Source organism: Acomys russatus, chromosome 15 (genome assembly GCF_903995435.1).
Source record: "Acomys russatus chromosome 15, mAcoRus1.1, whole genome shotgun sequence".
Classification (NCBI taxonomy): domain Eukaryota; kingdom Metazoa; phylum Chordata; class Mammalia; order Rodentia; family Muridae; genus Acomys; species Acomys russatus.
In genome coordinates, this window is record NC_067151.1 from 9,628,231 (window position 1) to 9,648,452 (window position 20,222).

At 43.1% G+C, this 20,222-nt stretch overlaps 1 protein-coding gene across 7 annotated transcripts in view; it reads left to right on the forward strand.

Moving 5' to 3' along the window:
* Positions 1-20,222, forward strand: part of Mecom (MDS1 and EVI1 complex locus) — a 565,452-nt gene that overhangs the window by 9,166 nt on the left and 536,064 nt on the right. The window lies entirely within an intron of this gene.

Below are 20,222 nucleotides of genomic sequence, written 5' to 3' on the forward strand. Positions count from 1 at the left end.
TTTTTTTTTTTTTTTTTTTTTTATCATTCTGTGGTCCAGCTTCTTTCCTTATGAACCAGGGCACTTACATCAGGTGGGGCTTGACCAACCAATGAGTTCTAGGCTTCTTCCTGTCTTCAGCTGTCTGCTCCTCTCGCCGCCGTCTGACCACTACTAGCCTCTTGTATCTTCAACTCCTGGCTCTGATGTTGCCATAGCCTGCACATCAGTGCACATTGCTCTGTGACTCTATGTAGGTTCTCACTTATGCATGCTCCTTCTGAAGAAGCACGCCTAGAGGCATGACTTGGCCTCTCTATGACATTCCATCCCAACTGTGTAGAATGAGCATAGCATCACTTCAAGATTTTAGGATACAGCTTTCACCATCATCACCGTGTCTGCCTTCTTCTCTTGGCTTGACTGCAATGCCCTTGCGGAGCTCGTGTCTGATTTGTGCCTACTACCAGGCATGCACAGGCAGGTATCAGACCGATTAGATGAAGCCTAGTGTCGGCCTTTGGTGGATTATGCAAACCTCTTCAGTTTCTCCTCCTGGGTGATGTCAGCACTAGGATTCTGGGATAGCTGAAACTTTACTTGCCTACCGAACCCACAATGGGTCCCGTTTTGACAGTGCTAACCCTCATGGAAAGCACATTTGGAAAGTGGGTATTCTCCCAAACTTTCACCAACAATATCCCTCATTTTGCCAGCTCGGGTCCTGGAGTCCTCACTTAAGTGACGCTTGACCTTAAACTCTGTAGTGAATGCATCTGAAGCTGCAGATTGTCAGCAGAGTCAAGAGAGAGAGAGAGACAATGAAGATGATGCTGGACCCCAGGAACTCCAGAGTGGAGGTTCATGGGCACATCCGTTGCTCAGAGGTCATCACTTGCATCAATTCAGACCCAAGTTTAGACAGCGTAGCAACAAGAATGTGGTGGTGTATCTATCGTGATGCTCACTTGTCATTAAGGATTCATGCAGATAGTTTAAGCTTGACAGATGATGCTTTCTGAATCCCGTTTGACTGAGTTAGATGAACCCTACGTTTTCCACTGAGTCCCCTTCAGAGAAGTGTAAGCCTGACTTCTCCATGTGTTTCCTTTCCTACTCTCGGTTTCATAAGTGCCTCATTTTTATGGAGAAAACAGAATTATTCCTTAGACAACTTTGCCTGAACTTGAACCACCAAAGGCCTTCCTGTTGTAAGCATTTGGCCTTAAAAAACCTGCCAGGTGTGACTTTGTGTGCTATTATTAGGAATGCTTATAAAAGGTATAGGAACATTTTATTTTATTTAGTGTGTGTGTGTGTGTGTGTGTGTGTGTGTGTGTGTGTGTGTGTGTGTGTGTATGTGTGTACTCACCCATGCAGGTGTACGTGGAGGCCAGAGATCAGTGTTGTGTTGTTTTTCTTAGTTGCTTCTGTGTCTTATTTTTGAGACAGGGCCTCTTGCTGAACTCGAAGAACACCTTTTTGGCTAGACTGGCTGAGCAGTGCACCCGAGGGATAACCCCGACTCTGTTGCTCAGCACTGATGCTGTAGAAATATGCACAGCCACGTTTGGCTTTCACACTTTCCAGAATATGCCCAAATACTTACACATTTTTCAAAGCACCTTGAGAGGTCATGGACTGCACATTCCAGTCATAGGTATTAAAGAGGTTTGCCTCTTAATTAACCCTTGTATATTATTATGTAAGATCCCAAAGTCTTCAACAATGTTTTAAAATAACCTTAGAAATGTTATTTTAATCACATACCTTACACTGAATATATAACTAAAAGACAGTGTCACATAGAAATGCAGTTTTTGTTGCTGTTGCTGCGTACTATTTGCTGATGGGGATCACTCACCACTCATCTTTCCTTTGTGTGTGTGCACACACGTGCGTGCATACACACACACACACACACACACACACACACACACACCATGTTTATGACTCACTTTCCCCCTGTACCTTTCATTATAATTTATTCTCTTCAAAGGCAGCAGATCTGTACTTCTGCTCTGTTTGGACAGAACACATTATGTTCTACTGGTGCCCTGGTTTAGAATGACATTTGGGTATTTTTCACTTTTCAGAAAAGAATGGACAGGGAAGTTCTCCTAGCTAGGGCTCTGAGGGAAACTGAAAGCAAAGTCTACAATTAAAGGAAGCTTGCAGTTCAGGGTTAAGCGTGGTGGCCTCTGAGATGCAAACGCAGCAGGCTCCTAGGAGGTCAAAGAGGGCTGCCTCACCCTGTCAGGGCAGATCTGACTTCCAAGCATCTCTACCTCCCCTCCCCCCAGCCTCCACCGGAGGATCAAGGGTCTAAGCCCAGAGCCAAGGTACATCTTTGAAAGATCCACTGTGATCTATCTGAGATTTCAAGCTTAAGGAATTTCTTTGGATCTCATCTGTCTGCGCCATTTGCATTTTCTCCCGCTGTGTGGAGCAGGCACTGGTTGAATCAACACACACACACACACACAGACACACACACACACACACACACACACACACAGAGTCACAACTGGACAGCAGCTAGTCAGGGTTTAAAGTTTTAAATTCTTTGTGATTTCCTTGTTGGAGTGGTACATTGTCATCCAGTGAGTATACTTTAAGGCAGTGGATTCAAGTATTGAATAAATGTGGAAGGTTACTAAGGCCAATAAAAACTGACTTTGATATTCTTAAAAATTATCTATAATAAATGCTAGCCTAGGCCATTTTATATAGCAAATGTTTTTAACTAGGTAAGCAGACTATGGAAAAATGTTTATATTGGAAACTATCTCTTACTTATAATCATAGCATTAAACAAGTGACAGCATAGTGTTATACCCTACGCCTATCAGATGCAAGCTCCATTTTTTCCATGCTTCATTATTTTATTATAAGTTATTAAACCAGGATAGGGAGAGTTCTGAAGGGTGGTGTTCTTTGGCAATGTTGTTGGTTAAATGTAAAAAAAAAAAAAAAAAAAATCAATCCTGAAAATATTAGTTCAACTCCTTTGTTTACAGAGGTCTCTCTCTCTCTCTCTCTCTCTCTCTCTCTCTCTCTCTCTCTCTCTCTCTCTCTCTCTCTCACACACACACACACACACACACACACACACACACATACACACGGCAGAGGGAGAAACAGACAAACACACATACACAGGAATGAATAGTTACATTTTGGTTCTACTGGGAACTACTTTGCTTATTAAAGCTCATTGGGTTCTATAAGATTAAAACTATACTGGATATTTTAGATTCTGTCTGCCCAGATACCACTCAAGGAATTAAAATCTAGCCATATAAATCTTTTAATGAATTAATTTACTTCAATTTTGATTCCATAGTGTACAGAATGTGTTATGAGTTCATTTTTTAATTGTGTGTGTGTGTGTGTGTGTGTGTGTGTGTGTGTGTGTGTGTGTGTGGTATGTATTAAGGTTGTTCCATGGGGCATGGAACAATGTTTCTAGTTAATATTTTCAAAATATATTCTAAATTAAATCCATCAAATTGAGCCAATGAACAATTGTAGACTGGTTGGCATAGACAGCAAGGCAAACAAAACTGTAAGATGCTCAGTTCCCTGCAATCATTTGCCAGACGTACCTATGGCTTGACCACAGTTTGTAAGTAGAGAAGATAACTATGTCATGTTGCTGTTTATCAGTGTCTACAAAGTAGTTTCGGGAACTTGGAGACCGAATCCTGTGCCTGCTCTTTCATCGGATATTCTTATTACCACATGAAGCCGCATGGCTGAGAAGATTTCGCGTTCTCACTTCCACCTCACGGAGACTGGGTCTTTTGGCGGCTTTGTTGTTTTCCCCTGTGTTTGCCATTCTAGGTGGCCCTCAAGATGCTGGGATTTCTCCTGTGTCTGCCTCCCATCTCTCTCTAGGAGTGCTAGAATTACAGATGTGTACCAACAAAGACAGTTTTACATGACTTCTGGGGATTTGAACTTGGGTCCTCAGGCATCTTTGAGCTCCTGATTCAGTCTCTGAGCTCAGTGGGAGATCTTTATTATGTGTTTGGTGGGTGGCACACTGACACTTGGAGAGTTTATAGACACATACATTTGCTTTCTTCTTAATTCTTGGCAGAAGCACATAAGACATAAATGTTATAAGTCATATGCATTTATAGACACCTGGTGCACATTTAATTGAGTCCATGAACCAGGAGCCCGGACAGAGATGTTTCTGTATCTTTGTAGATGGAGGGAGCAAGACTTCTGTGTTTGATCTGCAAACACTGGGTTAGAGGCAGCATCAGAAAAACATACTAAGTTTCTGGATCCCAACTTCTGTTCAGTTAAATGAACATTTATTGAGCATATACATTAAGTTCAAGGCAAGCATTGAGCACACAAAGAGAAATAAAATTTGTTTTCTGCTCTCTTTTGTGAGAGATAAACATGTAAACAGATTGTTTCAGTACAGGGGGATGAGAATGGAAGCAAGTGTAACAGGTCATACCGACTGGACTACAGAAGTCTGAGCAGCAGGACAGTGTGACAAAGGGTACCCTTATGTCACATCAATTCTCAAAGGAAAACTCACTATCCTTTCACTTCCCTTTCAAGAAAGATGTTTCAACTTTGAGAATTACAACTTACATGCTTTTAAAAAAAGATTTATTTATTTTTATTTTTATGTGCGGGTGAGTTTGCCTGACGCCCATGGAGACAAGAAAAGCCATTGGATCCCTCTAGGACTGAAGTTACCGAAGACTGTGAGTCACCATGTAGGTGCTAGGAATTGAACCTCAGTCTCCAGGAAAAGCAGTTTGTCCTCTTAACCACTGAGCAATCTCTCTAGTCCTTACAAAGACTTTTAAATTACCTTAAATGTGTGTGCTGTGGTATGTGTGTGTGATCGTATTGACTGAGCAGGCATAGGGTGTCCTTAGGTCTCTGTTTTTGGTATGGCTCTGTGGCTGGATAAATTACCCCTCCCCACTATCGCAGCCTTATAGTTTTACCCCATGTGTAATTCCACACTCTGTCCTGTCACTGGTCAGCAAGGTCTTTTTGGAGGCATTGCTTCTATTGTCCGTGTGCAGCTCTGGGAGCAAGATGGTGTCCAAACTGAAGCTTCCATGATTTCCAAAGGCATACCTTACTTCTAGGCTCAAGCCCTTGCTTCCTCTTTCCCCTCCTCCATTCTCTTCCTTCTCTCCCTCCTCCTCTTCCTCTTCTTCATCCTTCTTGCTCATATCCTTATTTTAGACAGTCTTGTGTAGCCCAGGCTAGCCTCAGAATCACTCTGTAGCCAAGGATGGCCTTGAACTTCTGATAGCTTTACCTCTACCTCTTGAGTTCTGGGATTACAGACATGGACTACCATACTGTTTTTAGACAATGCTAGGGATGGAATCCAGCCAGGTCTTGGTACATGCTACGGAAGTCCTCTAAAAGCCGAGGTACATCTTAGGCCCTCAGTTTAATTTTTATCCAACAGAAAGAGAACATTACCCACAGATGGACATGTTGTCTGAAAAGTAGCTTGCGTCTCATGCTTGCCATGTGATTTTGTTGCTCATAAGACAGAAATAAAGGAGAAACAGAATTGCTGTTTTCTTCCAACTCTCTTTGCCAGCATCTTGCTGAGCTGTGTGTGTGTGTGTGTCTCAGCCAATGTCCCAGACATAGGCTTGGCATGCAGATCAGCACATTCAATGTCATTACTGCTGGGCACAGACTGAAACCCTGAGCAGAACTCCCTGTTTGCCTCAGTGCAGACGATGTTAGTAATTTAAGCTTCCTGTTGACGATATTGTAATATCAAAACAGGGCACAGATGTTTGACTCATTAGCAGCCTTGTATCTTTGCTTCTTTAACTTGGTAGCTGAAATATTAAAGAGGATGGGAAATGCCAAGGTAAAATGCATCATGTGTCCAGAGTTTTCACAGTGCCTCAAGATCATTAGCTATCTCTTCCTGTCCTTGAATGGTGGTAGTATAAGTCACCAAGGCTTGCTTCTATTACCCAATGCAGCTCAAAGGGCTATGTTCTTAATCAATCTTTCAAATTAATCTTTGACATTGGCCAGGGCTGTAGATGGATTTTGATGTGTGAAAGATTCAACGACCTGTTTCCTTTACTGATTTCAGAGTGATTAGCCCAACTTTCTCCCCACTACCTAGGTAGAGCGCTCTGTGGCTGAGAGTTTTGCTAAAAGGAAGATGCCATCTATAGTCTGTTAAGGCCTAGCCACTGTAAGGATAGGTTAATAGATCTTTTCTGCCAGAGGCACGAATGCTTCAGAAGTATATTTTGAAGGCTGGGGATGTGCTTAGTGGGTTAAAAGTGCTTTCTGTTTACGTGTGGAGCCTGAGTTTGGATCCCTAGCATGTGGGTAAAAGATGCAGTGGTGTATGGCTGTAACTCCATACTGGAGGGACAGAGAAGCATCTCTCTGAAGTTTTCTGGCCAGCCATCCTAGATGGAGTGGTGAGCACCAGGTTCAGTGAGAGACCCTGTCTCAAAAAAATAAAGTTGTATATAGTGGTGTAAGGGGACTTTCTTTGGACCACCAGCGGATGGAATAAAATTTATCCTCAGACTGTCTGAATCCTCCAGTTCCTGAATAATGACACAGAGACTTGCTCTGTGTCTGGCTGGTGAATCCCATGTCTGTCAGTTCTTCCCACAGTTTCTATCTCTTTGCCCGGAAGTCCCGCCTTTCCTCTCTTGCCTACCTATAGGCCGTCAGCTCTTTATTAAGCCAATCAGAAGGTGAGGGAAGTGTGTTTACAAAACACTGAGACAGGTGATGCTTCATGAAAAATAACAATACCTAAGTCCAGACAGTACTCAGCTCTCTGCTGGCAGAGAAACCAGCATTTGAGTAACACAAAGACAGCTCTACACAGTGCACAGAAGGATTTTTGCTAACAATGGTGAGACTCTATTGCTGAAGATGACACATATCTTGTTGAACACAGACAGGTCGAGATTGTGATTAACTAGAAATGTCACCCCTACTGACTAGTGTTCATGGTGCTGGAAGGTAGTTTGCGTGCTACCAGAGAAGAATGGTAAACACCAACTAACTATAAACCTGTGCTCTACAAAGGTGACCTGCCTGCAGGATATGCTGGTGTCCTAGTGGCACAAATGTTATGGGAGTAACCAACTGCTCTCTGATTGGATTTGAAGTCCATTCCATGAGATTAAACTCATGGCTGACTGTGCATGTGTGGCCGAGAACCTGAGATTAGGTTGGGCATGGACCTAGGAGAAAACCAAATACTACTCTTCTGCTAAAGAAATATAGCAATAGCATGACTCTTAATGACATTCTGCTGTGCCCATAGAGCAGTGCCTCATTTAGCTGCCATCAGAGAAGCTTCCTCCTGCAATAAGTGCTAACCAACACAGATGCTCACAACTGGGCAATGTGCAGAGAGTGAGGGATTTTGAAGCACTCAATCCTAAATGGGGTGTTTTCATCAAATCCCTCCCCTCGGGGCTCAGGGAGCTATGTGGAATAGGACGCACAGAGAATGTAAGAGCTGGAGGAATGGATGACTCAAAACAAACAACAAAAAACTGTGTCTTCTAGATACAACCAGCCTGACACACATATGAATGTGTAGAGAATGTGGCAGCGTGCACAACCTCTGTACAGGTTCAGGTTCGATGGGTCCCACTACGAGGAAGAAGCTAGCTCCAATTGGCATCAGTTTTCAAAGGAAAAATTAGATTTCTTCAATTGAGTCTCATTGAATGTATTAGTCACACTTAAGAGTAGGCCCCATGCCCAGCAGTAGATGGTCAACACAAGACAAATTCAAGGATATTTTTATAGACTTTTGTCTCATATTTTTCTGGGAGTGGTGGTGCATATTTTATCTTAATGACATTTTGTATATGTTTTTGTTTTTCATCGTCATCGTCATCATTGTTGTTGTTGCCTGTTTGTTTTCTAAAAAGAAAGAGAAAGAGCATAGAATTGGGCAGATGGAGAGGTGGAAAAGATATGGGTGGAATTTCAGGAGGAAAAACCATTATCAGACTGTTTTGTCTGAAAAAAAATTTCAGTTAAAAAACTGAGGTAGAGAAATGATAGAAGAAGACACCCCAATGTCAACCTCTGGCCTCCACCAGCTATTGCATGGGTGAGCACAGCTGCACACCTACTGCACACATAAACAAATTAACAGACTAAACAGTATAATTTGTGTGCTATAAGTGTGTTTTCTCATGAATGAAACTGTCTGGGGACTCGGGACCCGTATTTAATCCCAACCTTACTACGTCATTATTCTGGAACCTTCTTTCAGAGCCCCAGCTTGTGGGACCCTCAGTACCCTTAGGCACCAAATGTCAATAACAATGGCCTCTGCTTTGCTTTTGTCAGTGAAATAAGAGGGCATGCATGTTGGGTTTTATGTGCCTTAAAGAAGTATGCAAATGTAATATTCTAGAAGATGAGTATAGGATGAGAGCCACATTAGATTTAAATCTTGGCTGGGTGACTGTAAAAAAGCTGCATGACCTCTCTGTGCTGCGCTTTCTTACTCTGGACACTGGAGGTCATTCACCACAACAAGAACAAACAATAATACCAATAGAGATTATTGGGTCTTTGTATCTGAATGCAGTTTATGATCACACCGCTCGGAGGTGGGTATTGCTGCTGTCTTTATTAAAGAGAAGCAGGTCTCTTCACTTGACTGCAGAGCCAGGCTCCGGAAGGTACTAATCTGCTTCACTCTAGAGCTCAGGATGCTAATGTGAGCCCTCTACTGCCCTATGCTTCTCTATCCTGAAATAAAAGCGGAGTATCATGTTTCCTGCGCATTTCAGTGCTCATAAAAGGGAATACAATTTTAGATTGAAGACACCTGAAGTTAGAGAAGTAATTTCACACAACTCTTAGCAGAGAGAAGTTTTGCTGCAATTTCAATGAGTAATCTCTGGACAGGGCTGGCCATCTCTTTGTCATCAGTTTCTTTTCAGAGTTACCTGTATTGTGGTTTCCCATTACATTATGATTTGAGCTTTTTTCAGGGAACTTTATAAGTCTTTGTTCAATGAATGACATCATTACTTCATTACTAAAATTGCAAGCTAATTACACCTTACAACTTGCCAGACGGTGGTGCTGGGCTCTGATTTCCACTTTCTTCACAATATACTTGCCCAAGTTTACCAGAAAACTTTCAAGGGGAGGAGGACAAGCCATGACTCTTTGCATCTTTCCTTTTATATCTGTTCACAACTACTCAACTTCATTCTTAATACTTAAACTGCTTGGATCTTGCAGCAAAGCATTCATCTGGTCGGATAATTGGATACGCTGTGCGATTTGGAAGAGGGGCCAAACAAACTCTCAGACCTGCAGTGCATTCAGCTAAACTTATGTTGGGGGATAAGGCAATGAAAGAGTTAGGATAGAATGTCCTAAAAATGGCTGCTTAGAAGAATATGGAGAGCTTACCAAATACTCTCCAGGGAGCAACAGTGGAGACCAGAGACCGTGGCTCAAGTAGGGGGAGCCATGTGAGGTGTGGCTCGAAGGAAGTTAAAGAATAGTGCGGGAAAGTCATATCCCATTCTCCACTCAACTGTGGAGAATGTTCTGACCATTGGCTAGATCTGGGTAGGGGCTTAAAGTTTACCGCCTGTATTGTACTTGGCTGGTGCCTTAGTTTGAGCGGGACCCCTGGGCCCAAATCTGCCTATCATAATGTTCTACTTGTAGATTTCTAGGACCCTCTGGATCCTTCTACTTTGCTGTTCTCCCATGCTTCTCTCATTTAGAGTCCCAATAGGATGTTCTCCCCTCTGTCCCAGTTTCCTGGTAAGTGAAGGCTTTCGTGGGGCATGCCCCTTGGGCTAGTATGCAGATATAAGTGAGTATATACCATTTGAGTCTTTCTGCTTCTGGGTTAACTCACTCATTATGGTCATTTCTAGCTCAATCCATTTATCCACAAATTTTGGGAATTCCTTGGCTTTCTCATGTACTCTGGTGCCTCACATTTGACCATGTCCCCTGGAGGGGGAGACCTGGTGGCACTCAGAGGAAGGACAGCAGGTTGCCAAGAAGAGACTTAATACCCTATGAGCATATACAGGGGGAGGAAATCCCCCTCAGGAATAGTCATAGGGGAGGGGAATAATGGGAAATGGGGGCAGGGAGAGGGAAGAATGGGAGGATACAAGGGATGGGATAAACATTGAGATGTAAAAAGAATAAAAAAAAAAAAAAAAAAAAAAAAAAGAATAGTGCGGGAGGCCACTGAGAGAGGCCTGCTGTAGTGTGAGCCTTTGGTGTCTCCTCTCACTTTACTGTCTTCCTTTGGTGGAAGACTACTTTTACTGGCTATAGGTGTCAGGTTGCCTCTGCACCCCTCTTTGTACCAAGAGCAGAGGCAGCAGCCTTAAAAAAGAGGCCATGTCCCTTTAAGGTCTCCAACCAAAGGATAGCGTGTCAGCTGCACCCCTCTTTGTAAGTTTGTTTTCTGCAAAAGTAGGCAACACATTTCCAGCTGTGAAAGGGGCTCTGTGGGGAAGACTTCATCCAAGAAAGAGTGACTTGGGGAGCGCTCTGGAGCTCTGACATCACTCTGTTCTTGCAGCCATTTTCTGGGAGACAATAGGGTGTTGGGTTTTAAGCACAGGTGACAACACTGTATGACTGATAGCAGAATTACAGCAGCGCAGTGTGGTTGTGTCTCAGCAGTTCCATTCCCACCGCCAGCTGCTTTTGTTTTTTTGGTTTTCTAGACTCCCAGGCACAAACCCTTCTTCCAACTTTCCCAGGCAAAGGGGGCGAGGGCCCAGCATCACAGAGATGGTGCGCAGGGAGCCAGAAATGAAATGTTAAAAGAGAGATGCTTTTCTTCCCAGAAACATTAAACAACAGGAAAGTAGGGTTGAGGCTGGGACTGTCCTGTATTCCAGGGAGTTTGGGTGTTGGATGCCAGGACCTCTCGGGGCCTATTGGTTTTCATCCGTGCTATCAGTCGCTCACTGGCACACACATGAACATTTATTAAATAAACGCTTTTGTTGCTGGACAGTGCAGCGTAGTCAGCTGCACCTGGGTATATGTTTGGTCAGTGCAACCACTGGTTCTTAAATTTTAGTTGAACATGGTGGGGTGGCACACCCAAACAACCTGTGTATGGAATGCATGCCTTTGTGAGCACATACGGTAAGGATGAACGGTTTACTGAGGGCCAGGGCTAGGCCAGCAGACAGGTGTGAGACATGTGTTTAAGTGCATCATCTCCGGGTACTTGAGGGGTCCTTGCTTCAGCTTTAGTTCCAGCTGATGTTTCAAAGCTGTTAACGTCACCCCCAAAGCACCCGAGGAGTTTGGATTCTACAGCTCAGCTTTGCAATGCTTAATTTAATTGCTCTTTTGCTTTTTTCCTCCCTAAAACTTACATAAAAAAAAAAAAAATAACCCTTAGAATATTCTTTGTACCAGGTTTAAAGGGATGACAAAGTTTAGTTATTTGAAACAGGTTAAAACCATGTTTTGGTCAGAGTTTTGAATGCTGACTTATTATTATTATTTGTTATTTTAGTATGTCATGTTTAAAATATAGAGTGACAGGATTAAAGAGTATAATTTTGTAGTCTCAGGAGTGAGCCTTCAGAGCCCACTCATTTATGAGAATCTGTGTATTTTAGTGTGTGTGTGTGTGTGTGTGTGTGTGTGTGTGAGAGAGAGAGAGAGAGAGAGAGAATCTGGGTGGGTAGGGAGGGAGGAGGACCTAGGAGGAGTTGGGGGAGAAGAAACTGTAACTAGAATGCATTGAATGAAAAAAATCCATTTTCAATAGAAAGTAAATGTAAAAAAGTAAAAGTAAAAAAAAAAGTGAAAGAAGAAATAGACTTTTTTACAAAATAAGACTGTTATAAGAAGGAAGACTGGAGGAGTTTTGTAGGATTCTGCATAGGGCGAGCCAGAGAAAACAGAGGGGGTCTAGTCCTCAGGCCAGGCTTGAAACAGGAAGACAGTAGCCTGTGCATCCTACCCCGGGGAGAGGGGCAGAAACAGAGCGTGGCCTCCCTGCCTTGTTTCTCAGCCGCTGGGCTGTCATGCCCTTTGCGTGAGGAAACTTTGTGATTTATTTTATGGCAGCCAGATATCTGTAGTTGAGGGTCCTCTTTTTAACGTCTCTGAAACCTTCCTTCTCACCATGCCTGGTATTGTTCCTGCTCCAGAGCTCTTTAATGTCACCAAGACAAAGTGGGGAGCGAACTGGGCTGTGAGGCCACAGGCCCGGCTGGCAGCTTCCTGGGGCCTCAGTCCATGTTTTTGAAACTTTCACTTAGTGAACAATTTTGGATGAAGGATTCTTTTAATAATTTTATAAGTGACCCATTTCTCCCCATGAAGCTTCTGTTTTGAGAGTAAGCAAAAGGAAATGGCAGCACTAACAAGATTGGTTTTTTGCTAGTTCACACTTTCCTGCCCCCTTGGATTATGGAAGTGGTGAGGAGAGAGGGCAGTAGAAGCTGGATGCTAAGCACAGGTGTGGGGGAGAGGGCAGCTGGATGCTAAGCACAGGTGTGGGGGAGAGGGCAGCTGGATGCTAAGCATAGGGGTGGGGGAGAGGGCAGCTGGATGCTAAGCACAGGGGTGAGGGAGAGGGCAACTGGATGCTAAGCATAGGGGTGGGGGAGAGGGCAGCTGGATGCTAAGCACAGGTGTGGGGGAGAGGGCAGCTGGATGCTAAGCACAGGTGTGGGGGAGAGGGCAGCTGAATGCTAAGCACAGGTGTGGGGGAGAGGGCAGCTGGATACTAAGCACAGGTGTGGGGGAGAGGGCAGCTGGATGCTAAGCACAGGTGTGGGGAGAGGGCAGCTGGATGCTAAGCACAGGTGTGGGGGAGAGGGCAGCTGGATGCTAAGCACAGGTGTGGGGGAGAGAGTGGAGGTGCAAGATGGGCAGAGCTGGTGGGTTCTCCAGAGAGCACAGTACGAGAAACCCACAGTGCCAATTATCCAACATTTAAACATTTGTACTTGGGGATTCACGTATTTCCATGAGCCAGTCTGTGGAAAGGAAGTTTAGCAGAATCAGATTGATGACTGATCTAATTTAATTAGACTTCAGCTTCATAAATATGCAATGTTATTTGAATAAATAACATTGACTCACTAGGCTCCCTGAGAAAAATGCCAATTTGGTCTGCTTCAGAGCTGGCCACAGATGTTCCTACCTTGGCATAAGTGGACAAACCACTTTGGCACTTTGAAAATTAGGAGAAAGGCCCAATTTGATGGTGCAATTACAGAAACCATTTGTGGGTGTCCCTATGTACCTCCAATTCTTTTCTCCAGTTCTGCAGGTAAATAATTTTGTCTTGAACCATGTTGTCTATCAGAGTTTTGAGGGATGCTGGTAGGACCTGCCTGCTCCCGCTTCCTCTTGGCTAGCACTGCCAGAACAAATTATAGAGGCTTTACAATGATATTAAAGCCACTCAGGTGACCAAAGAGACTTCAGGTGGCAAGCTGAGGTAGGGAGAGATATCTTTGGTTTTTAAAATTTTATTTATTTAAAAAACTTGGTTGGGATCTGGGGAGATGGCTCAGTCTGCAAGGTCCTTAAGATACAGTACAAGGGCCAGGTTTGCATCTGCAACACCCACATAAAGAAAGCCAGTTGTGGTAGGAGCACCTAGTGCCAGCCTTTGGCTGCAGAGCCGAGAGGCCCTATGAACCTTTCTGGCCATTCAGGCTAGCCAAATCGGGGAGCTCCAGTTTTACTGAGGGACCCTGTCTTAAAAACTAGAGGTAGAGGGTGATTGAAACATGTACCCAACTTCAAGCCAAGACAAACCAGAATGCCTTTGTTCAACACTGACCAGGGAAAATATTCCCTTTCTGCAAACGGACAGGTTAAACTCGGCAGATGATTTGATGACAGCAGCTTACTGGAGCCCACCGCAACACTTTCGTAGAACTTTGTCTTCTCTCTCTAAATGACTTTCTATTTCCGGACAAGGTTTCTCCCCCCCTTTTTTTGGTTGTTGATAGTTGGCTTGTTAACCCAACTCTCCCCTTGATGGATCTTCAGATTTCAGAACATTTCATCAACTATCCAACCGTTTTAAAAATCCCATCTGCAAATATTTTGCTTCGTTCTCGCTGTCCTTCCTGCACGGTTGGAATGGATAAAGCAGAGCCTTATTTTTATGTCCTGCCATTCTCAGCGCTGTCTGCAGCATCCTGGTATTCTCTTTAAGCTGTGCCGCTGGAGTCTTAGCGGAAATGAAATATGTGAGTAATAAATGAGACGCCCTTACCCGTGATGGATAACTACTCTTAGATACATTGTCATTTGCAATTCATTAAATGCCTTATTTGCCATTTATCTTTACTGAAAATTGATACTCCCATGTATTAGTTCTTTCTCAATGACAGATCACTGGTAAATGTATAATTAAAAGAGCTTAATTCCAATTTGTCTTCATTTCTCCCTGAAATAACTTTACAGTTGTCAGATGCGCTGTCTTCACTCCAGCGTGCTTCTCTCTGCCGAGGCCCCCAATTGTTCCTGCGTTTGTGAAAAGCAATGCCGGATTGTCAGCCAACCTACACTCAGATCCTCCTGTCTCTGCTACTGGCTTTGAGGCTTCGGGCAAATCATCAACAGCTCTTGATTTTTCTCATCCACAAAATAGGAGAGTATTTCTTTCACCGGGTCCTATGGATCTCAGACACAACTGGAAACGCTTCGCGAGTCAACATGCCGCCGGCAGCTGGGCTGAATCAGCTAATGTGGTCTTTAAGCTCCCTTGTGTACAATGCGGGGGCCACGGGGCCACGTACTTGTTGAGGTATTTTGCAGGGGAAACAAAGACTGGCGAAAGGCATGTGGGAACGCCATAGGCGAGCAGTCCCAACTCTTTTTTTCTGCCCGCCAGCATAAGGTGTGGCTTTAATCAGTAAGGACTTGCTTGTGGGGTTAAAGTCACACTAAAGTGCCGACTCACCTGAGCTGGGCAGGAGATAGGCTGACTAATTTTCTCCTGCCTGCTCCCTCCCTAGCTCCTGTGAGAAATCTGACTGCTTTTCCACCTCTTGTCGTTTTTTTTACGTCCCAGCCTGCTCTTTATACCTTAGGACCCATCTCCCGACTCTTTAACACACCATCAGATCACTCACCAAACGAGGCTTTCTTGATCCTATGGCTGTTACTGTCCCAGTTTGTATAATTCAATCTTCAACAGGGCTTAGCTTACAGGTGGGCAGAATCCTCCTGTGGGGAGCATTCCATACCGGCAGTGCCGACTCTTCCCGCCCACTAAGGCCAACAGTGTCTTCAGGGAGTTGGTCAAAGGTTTCAAGGTGTCTGTTGAAACACGCACTGAATATGATTACCTCCAGAGTGGCAAGGACATGTACTGATGGATCGGCCAAGGGAAATTGGTGTACACTTTGCTGGGATCTCCTTGCAGCTCTGTTTGCCTCTCTTGTGTAGGTGGGCAGTGCAGCTTTAAATCTGCGCCTGTTGAGGTAAAGATAGACCACTTGAGAGATGACAAGAAGCTCGGCGAGGTCACACGTGCATGATAAATTCTTCTCTTATACCTTTTGTAAAGCCACAGCCATGAGTACAGATAAATGGACCTATTTCTTCAGGTAGGATTCCTACCTAAACCACCACTCTCCTCAAATTTCACTGAAGCACCAATATTTTTCCTTGTTCTGCCTCCTTCTGACCAGCTTTATTCACTCATTTGTTTGTTTGTTTATTTATTTATTTATTTATGGTTTTTTGAGACAGGGTTTCTTTGTGTAGCCTTGGGTGCCTTGGACTTGCGTTATAGGCCAGGATGGGTTTGAACTCACGGAGATCCGCTTGCCTCTGTGCTGGGATTACATGCATGCACCACTGCACCCAGCTTGACCAGCTCCTTTTACAACTCGAATTAGTAAAAGACGATTTCAGTACGTATTTATTAACAGCCCGATGTCTTTCAATCTTGGATGAACTTACTCTCAGACTCTGAACTATAGGCAATAAATGGTAAGGATGGATCTGACAATTCTTTCAGATCTTATTATTCCTTTAGTAGTAATTAGGGTTTATGAGCCTTCTGGACTGTGCTTGACTTTCATTGTCTAAATGAGATATTTGAATATTTTTAATTAAGCATTTGAACAATGAAATTGAATATTGATCAAATTAGATATTCACTGTCTCTTGGGGAGAGTTAGACTTCCCAGCCTGAAGACTTCAGATTTCCTCTGCCCAGTGCATGTGAATGCATGTGACACATGTTTCTAAAATTCAGCACATGCCTCAGTGTGTTTGATATGTTCCTTGCGCTGTTAGAAGCCATTTTAGCTGCCTAAGGCCGGGGAAGTTTAACATTTGCAGTGAGCCCATGAGCTTTGGGGGGCTTAGTTGTCACTATGTGACCCAGCTTACTATGACTGATAAAAGTATAAATATTTGGGTATTTTGAATAATATTTTACTGATTTGCCAATTATACTACACCTTTCCTTACTATTGGGATTTAGTGAGGTCTGAATTATGTTTAATGTTGTAATTGGTTTAATTTATTTCTCTTCCAGTATGGGAGGAGAATTATCTATTCCAAGTTTTTCTTAGTCACGTTCAGGACACAAAAGACTTACCATATTTTTTGGACTATAAAATGCACTCAGTTTTTAGAGCAGTAAAACAAACAATAACAACAATAAAACAGTAAAAACAGCAATCAGACCACAAGGCACACCCTAATTTCCCCCTCACTCTTGATGGGAAAATGTGAGTCTTATGGTCCAAAAGATATGATAATTTCTTTAAAATGTTAGAAAAATAATCTTTCTTTTAGTGGACTGACAGGAATATGCTAGCTGTGGAGGACACGTTTATGGATGGCTTCAGACTTGAGATTCATGCCCACCCCAAACCAAATGGGAACTTACATTAGGAGCTTAGAAGGATGCTGTCGCACTGTGGGGGAGCTAGAGTCTGTAATAGATAAATCCATTTTTCTCTCTTGTCTAACATAATAGACATTTATTTCTTAGTCATATCATGGTCTAACATAGGCATGGCTAACCCTGGTGATTGTCTCACCCATACAAGAGTTTATTCTGGGACCAAGGTATTTCAGTATTTTAGAATTCTTTCCTTTTCAACACAGGATTCTAAAAACTGTTGTGGAAGAGATCTTGGGAAGGTGGGCATCAGCACCTCCTAGTGATTACAACTCAGAAATGATACCTATTACTTTTGCTCATGTTGCTTTGGTGAGAACTAGGCACATAACACCTTTCAGGCCAAGAGGAGTGTGAAGTGATTCACACTTGGGAATCTGCTATCCAGCATGGACCTCAGACCATGGAAGGGAGCAGGAATCTGAGGTCAGGCAGCCAACTTTGCTGCAGATGTTAATTCCATGCAGCTCAAAGGGAGAAGACTGAAGTGAATATTGTGGGGTAACTAAGCACTCCAACGCTTCTAGGACACCTGGCTTCCACGTTAGGCAGGCATTGCTTTATGCTGAAGCAGATATGTAATTCCCCACCACTGTCCAACTGCTGGGATCAAAACTCCTCAAAGCATTAGAAAATAACTTCATAAAATTGTAAGCTAGTATGTACATGGTTGCTTACCTATAAGCTGTCAACTTCCCCTTTCTGCAAGTGTAGGTGAGGCCCAAAGCTCAGGACTGATATGAGGTCAGATATACAACTAATGTCCAGGAGAAGTTCTGGAGAAGCAACCAGAAGACATTAGTGAGGGTCACACAGAGAGACTGCCTACAGAGGTAGACTGAAACCACACGCTCCTCTTGAGCAAGGCTTGAGGAACAGGGTGAAGTGAAACTCTGGGTAGGCAGGTAGGAAGACTGTAGGAGCACAGGCAGAAACACAGGTAGGAAACACTAAGGCATTGTAGGGGAAAAAAAAGCCAACCGACCAACAAAAAGCCACAGCAGTGCAGCAGTAGATGCAAGAGCCCTGAGGGAAGGGCAAGCCTGGCAAAGGTGAGCACAGCTAAGGGCAAACGTCTGTTATGTAGGATGTTTCATGGTCAGAACTCTGAAATGCTTTGAAAGCTTTCCTTAGCCTTCAACTGACATGTTAAATATGTTTTCTCTAGAGAGACCTTTGATTGGAATTTCCCCTACCTCTTGATTGCTTAGCCACTGTCCCCTATGCTAAACTTGTAATCATTTGTTTACTTTGGACAGTCTCTCATTCTGGAATCCATTCTTAGTCAAAGCAGAAGCTATGTGTCCTTTGACCCCAATTACATACCCATTACCTCACAGCGTGCATGGAAAAATATGGACTGAATGGTGTGTTTAATCATTTATGAGCCCAGGGTTGTGTTTATTGTGTGTGTGGTTTTTTTTTTTTAAACTTTAAAATGGAGCTTCTTTGTCTGAATAAAACCCTAAATGTTGAACAATTTAAAAGTTTTAGAATGTAAAGATTACATATAACGAATTTGGGCTGTATGCCAACCCCAGTGGACGGATTTGGAATGAGGCTAAATGTCCCTGCTCTGTGCTGTCCTGGCACAGTCCAAGAGTAGAACAAGCTTCTTAATTAAGCTCTCCTCTTCACAGCTCCTTTCTGCCTAACAATTTTTTGGGTATAGCTGGGTATATAGGTCATAAAATATACAAATCAAACACTTATTGATGATAACTCATTAGACATATCTTAACACAATTCTTTGGTATATGTATAATTATATCATCTTAAATATAAAAGCAAATTTGCATATTAGTGAGATGGGCACGTGTGTTCACTTTTATAAGAAGCCTCAATCTTAGTGAATATTTGATGCTGGAAGACAAAGAGCCAGTGTGAGCTGTTACTTGGATCATCCTCACTGTGTAGTACAAAATGGCAGAAGTATTAAGGCCATTTCAGAAACTGTTAGAAACTTTGGCCTAACCCCTAGCCAAAATAAATTTAACAATTAAAAAAATAATCTATTTATTTATTTTTATGTATTTGAATGCTCTATCTGCATGTACACCTGCATGCCAGAAGAGGGCATCAGGTCACATTATAGATGGTTGTGAACCACCATGTGGCTGCTGGGAATTGAACTCAAGACCTTTGGAAGAGCAGACAGTACTCTTAACCACTGAACCATCTCTCCAGCCCTCTTAACAATTTGTTTAAATGAAACTCAAGTAAGTAACTTAAATAACATCTTAAAATCAAATCTTCTATGGGGCCAAGGAGATGGCTCAGAAGTTACGAGCTCTCCTGCTTTCCAAGAGGATCTGAGGTTGGTTCTTGGCAGCCATGTTGTACAGCTTGCATTGCCTGTAGGTCTAGCACAAGGGATCCAATGGCCTCTTCTAACCTCCAAGAATACTTGTATGCATGGGGGCCTACATTCACACACATACACACACACACACACACACACACACACACACACACACACAGACACACACACACACGGGGGGGGGTGGGGAGAGAGAGAGAGAGAGAGAGAGGAAAATAAAAATAAATCTTAAAGAAATACAAACTTTAGGAGAACTTAAAGACATGCTATTTTGATACCAACATGCTGAGGAATCACAGGAGAAAAATATTAAGGTTTATTTTCTGTAATTAAGCCATTATCTCTGGCCTCTTGGGCACTGCATGTACATGATGCAAACATGTAGACAAAATACCCATTAACATAAGATAAAAGAAGTTGTTTTACAAAGTTTCTTTGTGGGGATTGATGGAATGACCATATCCAAAGGTCTGGCAAGGTCATGGGCTGAGTGAGAGTGCTGATAGAATGAGCACATCCCAGCATCTGAGGGGATTCTGTCAGCCTGGGGAAGGCTTTGGTGGGTGCCGGCAACCATGCACTCTTGCCTTATTTTATATTGGTAACCATGATGCAGAAAAAAAAATGCTGCATAAGTTTCCTAGAGGTCTTTACGGACAATATAGACAATTCAAAAGATAACAAAGCATCTTATAAATGATATTTTTATCAAGTTGGAACTCTGCTCTGTGACCTACAAAGGGCCACTCAAAAGTCACCAGTGCAGGGTTGTTCGCTTAGGTTTAAAGAATTAATTGCATAATTATTGTCTGGCTTGACAGCAGATTCAAGCAAAGAGTAATTAGTTGAACAGAAGCTCTCTATGAGGAAGAGATAGCAGGCGGCTTCTGCGGAGCTGGCATTAACTTAGGGTGCAATAAAGAAGTAAATCAATTACGAGTGACCCACCCCTGTGTTCTGTGGGTTAGTCAGAGCCTATCTGGA